The sequence below is a fragment of the Pinus tabuliformis genome, chromosome 1_1, assembly GCF_031772625.1.
Source record: "Pinus tabuliformis cultivar Carrire ecotype Pingquan chromosome 1_1, CPIR1, whole genome shotgun sequence".
NCBI lineage: Eukaryota > Viridiplantae > Streptophyta > Pinopsida > Pinales > Pinaceae > Pinus > Pinus tabuliformis.
The window spans coordinates 537,425,660-537,433,585 of NC_142297.1; positions in this window are offsets into that span (position 1 = coordinate 537,425,660).

The following is a 7,926-nucleotide window of genomic DNA, read 5'->3' on the forward strand; positions in this document are numbered from 1 at the left end:
TTATGAATTTTTGGTCATGCATTTTGGCCTTACCAATGCACCTTCTACATTTCAAGGTTTGATGAATTCCATTTTCAAATCCTTCCTTAGAAAAGTTTTGTTAGTATTTTTTTATGATATACTAATCTACGACAAGTCTTGGAAGGATCATGTTGAACATGTTGATAGGGTGCTACAACTATTGGAGGAGAAACAATTATATGCAGAAAGCTCCAAATGTTTCTTTGGATTACAAGAGGTGGAATATCTAGGTCATATTGTATCTCATAAAGGTGTTAAGGTAGACCCTAGAAAAATTAAAGACATTAAGGAATGGAATATCCCTACCTCCATAAAGCATCTGCGGGGATTTCTCAGGTTGAAAGGATATTATAGCAAGTTTGTTAAGAATTATGGGAGAATAGCAGCACCTCTAACAACATTATTGAAGAAAGATGCATTTTCATGGACTCTAGAAGCAACAAAGGCCTTCAAACATCTTAAAGAGGCAATGTGCCAAGCACCGGTCTTAGCTACACTGAACTTCACAAAAAGCTTTATTGTGGAATGTGATGCTTCAGGAAATGGAATTGGTGCTGTTTTAATGTAATATGAAAGACCCATTGCTTTCGAAAGTAATCCAATCAAGGGAAAGTATGTACATAAAGCTATTTATGAGAAGGAAATGTTGGCAATACTACATGCACTTAAGAAATGGCCACCCTACCTAACGGAAAGATACTTCAAGGTAAAAACGGATCATGGTAGCCTTAAATACTTTCTAGAACAAAGATTATCCTCTGAAGAGCAACAAAAATGGGTCACAAAGATGTTGGGTTATGACTTTGAAATCATCTACAAAAACTGGAAGCAAAATGTTGTGGCAGATGCACTCTCAAGAAAGGATGAGGGTGTGGAAGCATTGTTGTCCGCCATTTCTATCAACCAGATTGGATAAACAAAGCAAGGGAGGAATGGAAGAATGATGAAGAAGTGTGGGCACTTATTCGAGAGTTACAACAATATTCTAGTACATCTGATACATTTAGCTGGAAAAATGATTCGTTATGGTACAAATATCACTTATACCTTTGTAAGAATTCCCAACTCAAACAAAAGATTCTTATGGAATTGCACACTTCTCCCTTAGGAGGGCACTCAGGATTTTTAAAAACTTACCATAGGGTTAAGAAGGATTTTTTTGGGTTGGCCTTAAATCGGATATTCAAAAGTTTGTGGCGGAATTTTTGGCTTGCCAACAAAATAAAGTTGAAGAAATTAGGATCCCAGGTCTATTACAACCTTTATCCATTCCAAGCCAACGTTGGGAGGAGGTTTCAATGGATTTTATCACAGGTTTACCCAAGTCTGAAGGAAAGAATGTCACCATGGTGGTAGTTGACAGACTTAGCAAGTATGCACATTTTTGTGCATTATCACATCCATTTAAAGCTAATACAATTGCTACTACATTTATGGAAACAATTCAAAATCTACATGGAAGCCCAAAGATTATTGTAAGTGACAGAGATCCCATTTCCACTAGAAATTTTTGGACAAAATTATTTTCTTGTCTTGGTACTCAGTTAGCTCATAGCTCATCTTATCATCCTCAATCTGATGGGAAAATTGGGATAGTAAACAAATGTTTGGAAGGATATCTTCGTTGCTTTGTATCTGATAAACAGACACAATGGGTGAAATGGTTGCCTCTGGATCAATGGTGGTATAACACTTCTTTCCATACTGCAGAAAAAAATGACCCCATTTATGACACTTTATGGATATCAGTGACCATCCATCACATCATATTTAAAAGAAAATTCTAAGGTTCAAGATGTGGAACATCACATCAAGCATCAACAACAAGTTCTCCAACTCTTAAAGGGTAACCTCGTGTTGGCGTAGAATAGAATGAAACAACAGGCAAATCAACATCACAACAAAAGAAGTTTTGATGTAGGTGACTTGGTATTCCTACGGCTACAACCATATAAACAAATGTCCCTCAAGAAAGCTAAGAAGGATAATAAATTATCACCAAAGTATTATGGTCTGTACAAGGTGTTGCAAAAGATTGGTACTATGCCATACAAATTGGATCTTCCTACAACTTCTTGAGTACACCCAACTTTCCGTGTTTCATGTTTAAGGAAAGTTATAGGCGACAAGCTCCCAGTTCAAACAATATTTACATAACTTGACAAGGAACGAAAAATTATATTGGAACCGGAAGGAGTTATAGAAACAAGAACTTGACAGCTACGAAATTGATCAATTTCGGAGTATCTCATCAAGTGGAAGAAATTATCCACTGAAGATTCCACATGGGAGGATGAGAATTTTATATAGAACCATCTAGAAGTACTCAAGTGTTGAGGACAACACTTTTTTGAAAGAGAGCATCATGTTGGGTCCCTATAATACTAGTGATTCCCCCATTACTATTGTAGTTGTATCCCTTATTAATATTGTTGTGACCCTATTGTTTCCATATTGCTATTATTGTACCCCATAGAATCCCTCTATTGTTATTTTCATGCCTTTATATTATTTGTTAGGATATTCCGACACATAGGATATAGTTAAGTTCAACTTGGTCTAGTATAGAGTTAGGTTAGAGTTAGGTAAAGTGTGTTTCTTTACCGTTGTACATTTTGTAACTTACAATCCGACGGTCACGATATGTAGTGATCCGACGGTTCACTCTCACCTCGGTATTACCGACACTTGATCCGTGGCTTGACACCCGATTGGTCCATGAGTTCTATTTAAAGCGCATGGAGGGTCATTGTTCGGGTAATCCGTGCATGAGAGAAGCTTATGTAAATTTTCATTCTTTGATTAATAAATTGCCTGTAGTACCCACGTTGGGACAGGCCGTGGACTGTTTCCCTCCTTGCACTTTGAGGGTTTTAACCACGTCAAAAATACTGGTGTATTGATTTGAGATCTGGTTGTGAGCGGTGTCCTTTTGGTGTTCTTTCTGAGGAACTTACCCTGTAAATTCCTACATGGTATCGGAGCTATTTGAGGGCCGCGTCCGTTGGTGATCCAAATCTGAAGCCGGTAGAATTGCATGCGGCTGTCGTTTCCTAGATCTGTTGTTTCTGACTGCTTTCGGGCCGAGAGGACTGCTCTGTTGCGTTCGGAGCATCTGTTCCAGTGAGGAACCCCTTTTGTTTCACGCGAAAAGGTTTCTGGTAGCCCTAGCTGTGTCATTTTTCAGATCGGGAGGTATACAGTGTTTTTTTTTGCAGTTTACTGTTATCTTCTCTCTGCTTATTTCGGTCTCAGTTTATTTAGCCTTTTTTTTTAACCGGATCTATAACTTTCATTTCTGTGTATGCTCTTTTCCCTACGACTCTGTGCGATCTGGGCAAATCAGAAACAGAAAGGAAGGATTTTTCTCATGTGTATGATCTTTTCCCTGCACCTTAGTGTGATCTCGGAAAATCAGAAACATTGAGAAAAATATTTAGTTTTTCGGCTAAAGCTAACTTTGAGATTTTTTTTAAAATTTCTAGTTTTTTGGCTAAAGCTAACTTCGAGCTGCAAGGTTCGTTTTTCTTTGCATATTCGTGTTGGGTTTTGTGTTTTGTGTTTTGTAGGGAAAAAGAGCTTTCTCAGGGCAAGCATGCAAACCGAGGCCCCCCCCTCTCTCTCTCTCTCTCTCTCAAATTTTTTGTATAGATCAATTGGTTCAAAGCTATTTTAAGAGAGTAGAGGTCTTGGATCAAGTCTCCATTTTGTGGGGGCGGATTTTTTCATTCCCACACATTCGCGCACTTTGTCGGCAACGTCAACAAATTTTTTTCAAAAAGCCATAACTTCTTCATCCGGAAGCCTTTTTCAGAGCCGTTTTTTTTAAAACCGCCTATTTTTTCGAGATCTATCCATTGGAACACTTACTTTCAGCATCTTCAGCTTCAGTTTTTAAAAAAAAAATGGAAAGTCCATGCCAAGTCATTCTTGACAGCACTAACTACTTCCAATGGGTAGCCTACATGGAAGATTTATAGAAGTAAAGGTCTCTACAGAATAGCCACAGACCAAGAGAAGAAAACAAAAGATGAAGACAAGGCTGCAAAATGGGAAAATAGACAAGATCAAGCACGTGGTTTGATAGGGATGTCTATTTCTCCTGATCTTAGATTCCACATTGCAGAACTTGAGACTCCTCATGAAGCATTAGAAAAACTCGCTAAAGCTTTTGGGATTAAAAATGAAATTAGAGCCCATCAACTTGAAAATGAGCTGCTTACTTTGGATCCTAATAATTTTTCTTGCATTGAAGATTTCTTGTCCAAATTCAAGACCCTTAGATATCTCTTGGAAGGTGTTAAAGTTAAGAAAGAAGATGGTAACCTTATTTATTCCATCCTTACTAAGTTGGGACCAGCCTACTCTGTATTTGTTTCCACTTTCCATTCTACAAGGGAAGCTTTCATTTGTCAAGGACAAGAATACAAGGCCCCTTCCTTTGACTCCTTTTGTGATTCCTTAATAAGAGAACAAGAAAAACTCTTACACCTTGGTCTTCTTAATCTTGTAAAATCTTCCACGAAAGCGTTAGCCGCCCAGCAACAACCAAATTCAAAGAATCCTAAGAAGTAATATCCTCAAAAGAATGGTCCCAAACCATCTCAGCCTCAAAATGAAAGATCATTTCAGCAAAATGATAAGACCAATAGAAACAAATGGAAGAAGACTGATAGACATTGTAACTTTTGTAATCGAGATGGCCACTTAGAATCCAAATGCTTTAAGAAGATGGAAGCCTTGGAAGACGCAATGAAGAAACATAACATCCATGTGGAGCCTACTTCAACTTCAACTTCCGGAATGGCACTTTCTGCATGTCATTGTCAATCATCTCAGTCTGGTTATGCATTAAATGTATCTTCTTCTTCTTCTCATTCTCATGAGTGGCTCATTGATTCTGGAGCCTCTTGTCACATGGCCAAAAACCAAGCCATGTTTTCTTCTTTAAATGATTGTAACACCAAAAATATATATGTTGGTGATGATAGATCTCTTAATGTTGTAGGGACTGGAACTGTTCATCTAGACAATGGTCAGTTTAATGATGTATTATGTGTTCCAACCTTATCCTGCAACCTTCTATCTGTCTATCAGATAACTCATTCAGGTGAAGGTAAAATTGTTGAATTTTCACCTCATGATGTTGTAATCAAGGATCTAAAAGATCCTAAACAGATTCTAGCTACTGGTCTTGCTGATGATTCCAAAAGGTTGTATAAGTTTCACAACTTTGGGTCATCAAATCTTCCCTCAGTATTTATTGCTCATAATGATGAAGTGAGCAAACTTTGGCATGAGCGATTTGGTCACTTAAACTATCGCTCCCTTCAGCATCTATGTAAAGAAAATATGGTGACAGGTCTTCCTATGGTATCTTGCAGAGATGGTGTTTGTTCCGGATGTGTACTCGGAAAACATCATCGGGACAGTTTTGACAAACGTGCCTCTTGGCACGCCTCAGCCCCTTTACAGCTTGTGCACAGTGATTTATGTGGTCCTCTTCCTGTTGCTTCATTCTCTGGCTGCAAGTACTTCTTAATTTCATTGATGATTTCTCCAGACGCACTTGGGTATACTTCTTAAAACTCAAGAGCGAAGTATTTAACACCTTTTTGGCCTTCAAAGCCTTTGTTGAAAAACAATCTGGACATCAAATTCTTAAGCTAAGAACTGATAATGGTGGAGAATATGTTAAAAACACATTCATCAACTTTTGCACCGAAAATGGAATTCAAATGCAACATACTGTTCCATACACTCCACAACAAAATGGTGTAGCTGAAAGGAAAAATCGCACCTTAAAGGAAATGGCTAATTGTATGCTGCAATCTAAAGGACTCAGTCTTAGTTTTTGGGCCGAAGCAATTAATTGTGCAAATTATATAATCAATCGCACTCCTACTAAGGTTCTAGAGAATATCACTCTAGAAGAAGCTTGGAGTTCCATTAAACCAGATGTAAGTCACTTTCGTGTGTTTGGAAGTGAAGCATGGGCCCATATTCCAGATGAAAAGCATAAAGCTTTAGAACCTAAGAGTGAGAAATGTACTTTTGTTGGATATTCTGAAGATGTAAAAGGTTATAGACTTATTCCATTTAAGTCCAAAAATGTTATCATTAGAAGAGATGTAAAATTTGATGAAAATAAATCGGCCTGCGAGCCTAGTCCGGCGGATGTGCCACCTCTTCCTATCTCTTCTACTTTTGAAAACATTTCTTCTTCAGATGATGAAAGTGAGGATGATAATCCTCCCCCTCCTTCTCAGGATCCTCAACTTCCACGATGGGTCCGTGCTACTCGGGATGCAGCAGGTGATCTTGTCGGTGATCCTACAGATTAGCGACGTACACGTTCTCAGTTTGAAAGAGCCTCTTCTTTACTGGCTCAAGCTCCAGTAAATCATGATCCTGACACTTTTGCAGAAGCTTCAGGCCATCCACATTGGGAAGCAACTATGAATGAAGAATATCATTCATTGATGACAAATGATACATGGGATCTTGTTCCTCTACCAAAGGGACGCAAACTTGTTAGATGTAAATGGGTTTACAGAACCAAGTATGGACCAGATGGGAAAGTTGATAAACATAAAGCTCGTCTCGTTGCTAAGGGCTTTTCACAGGTTGAAGGCATTGACTACACTGAAACCTTCTCCCCTGTTGCCAAAATGAACTCTATCCGCCTTGTTCTTTCCCTTGCTGCCTCTTTAAAATGGGAAGTCCATCAGATGGATGTTAAATCTGCCTTCTTGCATGGGGACTTGCAGGAAGAAATCTATATGGAACAACCCATTGGCTTCATACAAACAGACTCCAGCCTTGTTTGTCGACTTAAGAAATCCCTTTATGGCCTCAAGCAAGCTCCTCGGGCTTGGTATGCCAAAATGGATAGCTTTCTTTTAGAATCTGGCTTTTCTAGGTGTCATTCTGACAATACTGTCTACACTAAGAAAGTGGGCAACTCTCTTATCATCCTTGTTCTTTATGTTGATGATCTTATTCTTACTGGTAGTGATCCAAACCTTATAAACCATGTGAAGTCTAGCCTTAAAAAGAAATTTGAAATGACAGACTTAGGACACTTACACTATTTTCTCGGTCTTCAAGTCTTGCAATCCCAAGTGGGTATTTTCCTTTCCCAGTCCAAGTATGCTTGTGATATTCTTCGTCATTTTCACATGGAAGACTGTAAGCTAGCCCCTTCTCCCTTTCAGTCTGGAGTCAAACTTTCAGTCTCTTGTACTTCTCCTGAAGTTGATGCTACCTTATACCGTCAACTTGTCAGAAAACTCTTGTATTTAACCCATACTCATCCTGATCTTTCCTTTGCTGTTGGCCTTGTTGCTCGTTTTATGCAAAACCCCCGTGAAAGTCATTGGAAAGCAGCTAAAATAATACTTCGTTATGTTCGAGGTACAGTACAATTTGGGATTCATTACAGTGCCAAAGCAGCTCCTTTGCTAGTTGGTTTCATTGATTCTGATTGGGCTGGTGACCATGATGATCAGAAGTCTACTGCCGGTTATGTCTTCACTCTTGGTTCAGGACCTATTACATGGGCTTGTAAGAAACAGGCTGCCATTTCTCTTTCGTCAGAAGAAGCAAAGTATCGTGGTGCCGTGGAAGCTAGTAAGGAAGCCTTGTGGCTTCGTCAGATCCTATCAGAGTTTGGCTTTGAGCAGCAGCATCCAACCACACTTTGGTGTGATAATCAAAGTGCCATTTAGCTATGCAAAGATCCAGTCCAACATCAACGCAGCAAACACATTGAACTACACATGCACTTCATCAGAAAGCTCATTCATGACCATGTTCTTGAAGTGCAATATTGTCCAACAGATGATCAGGTTGTAGACATCTTCACAAAGGCTCTCACAGAGGCGAAGTTCACTAAACTTCGAT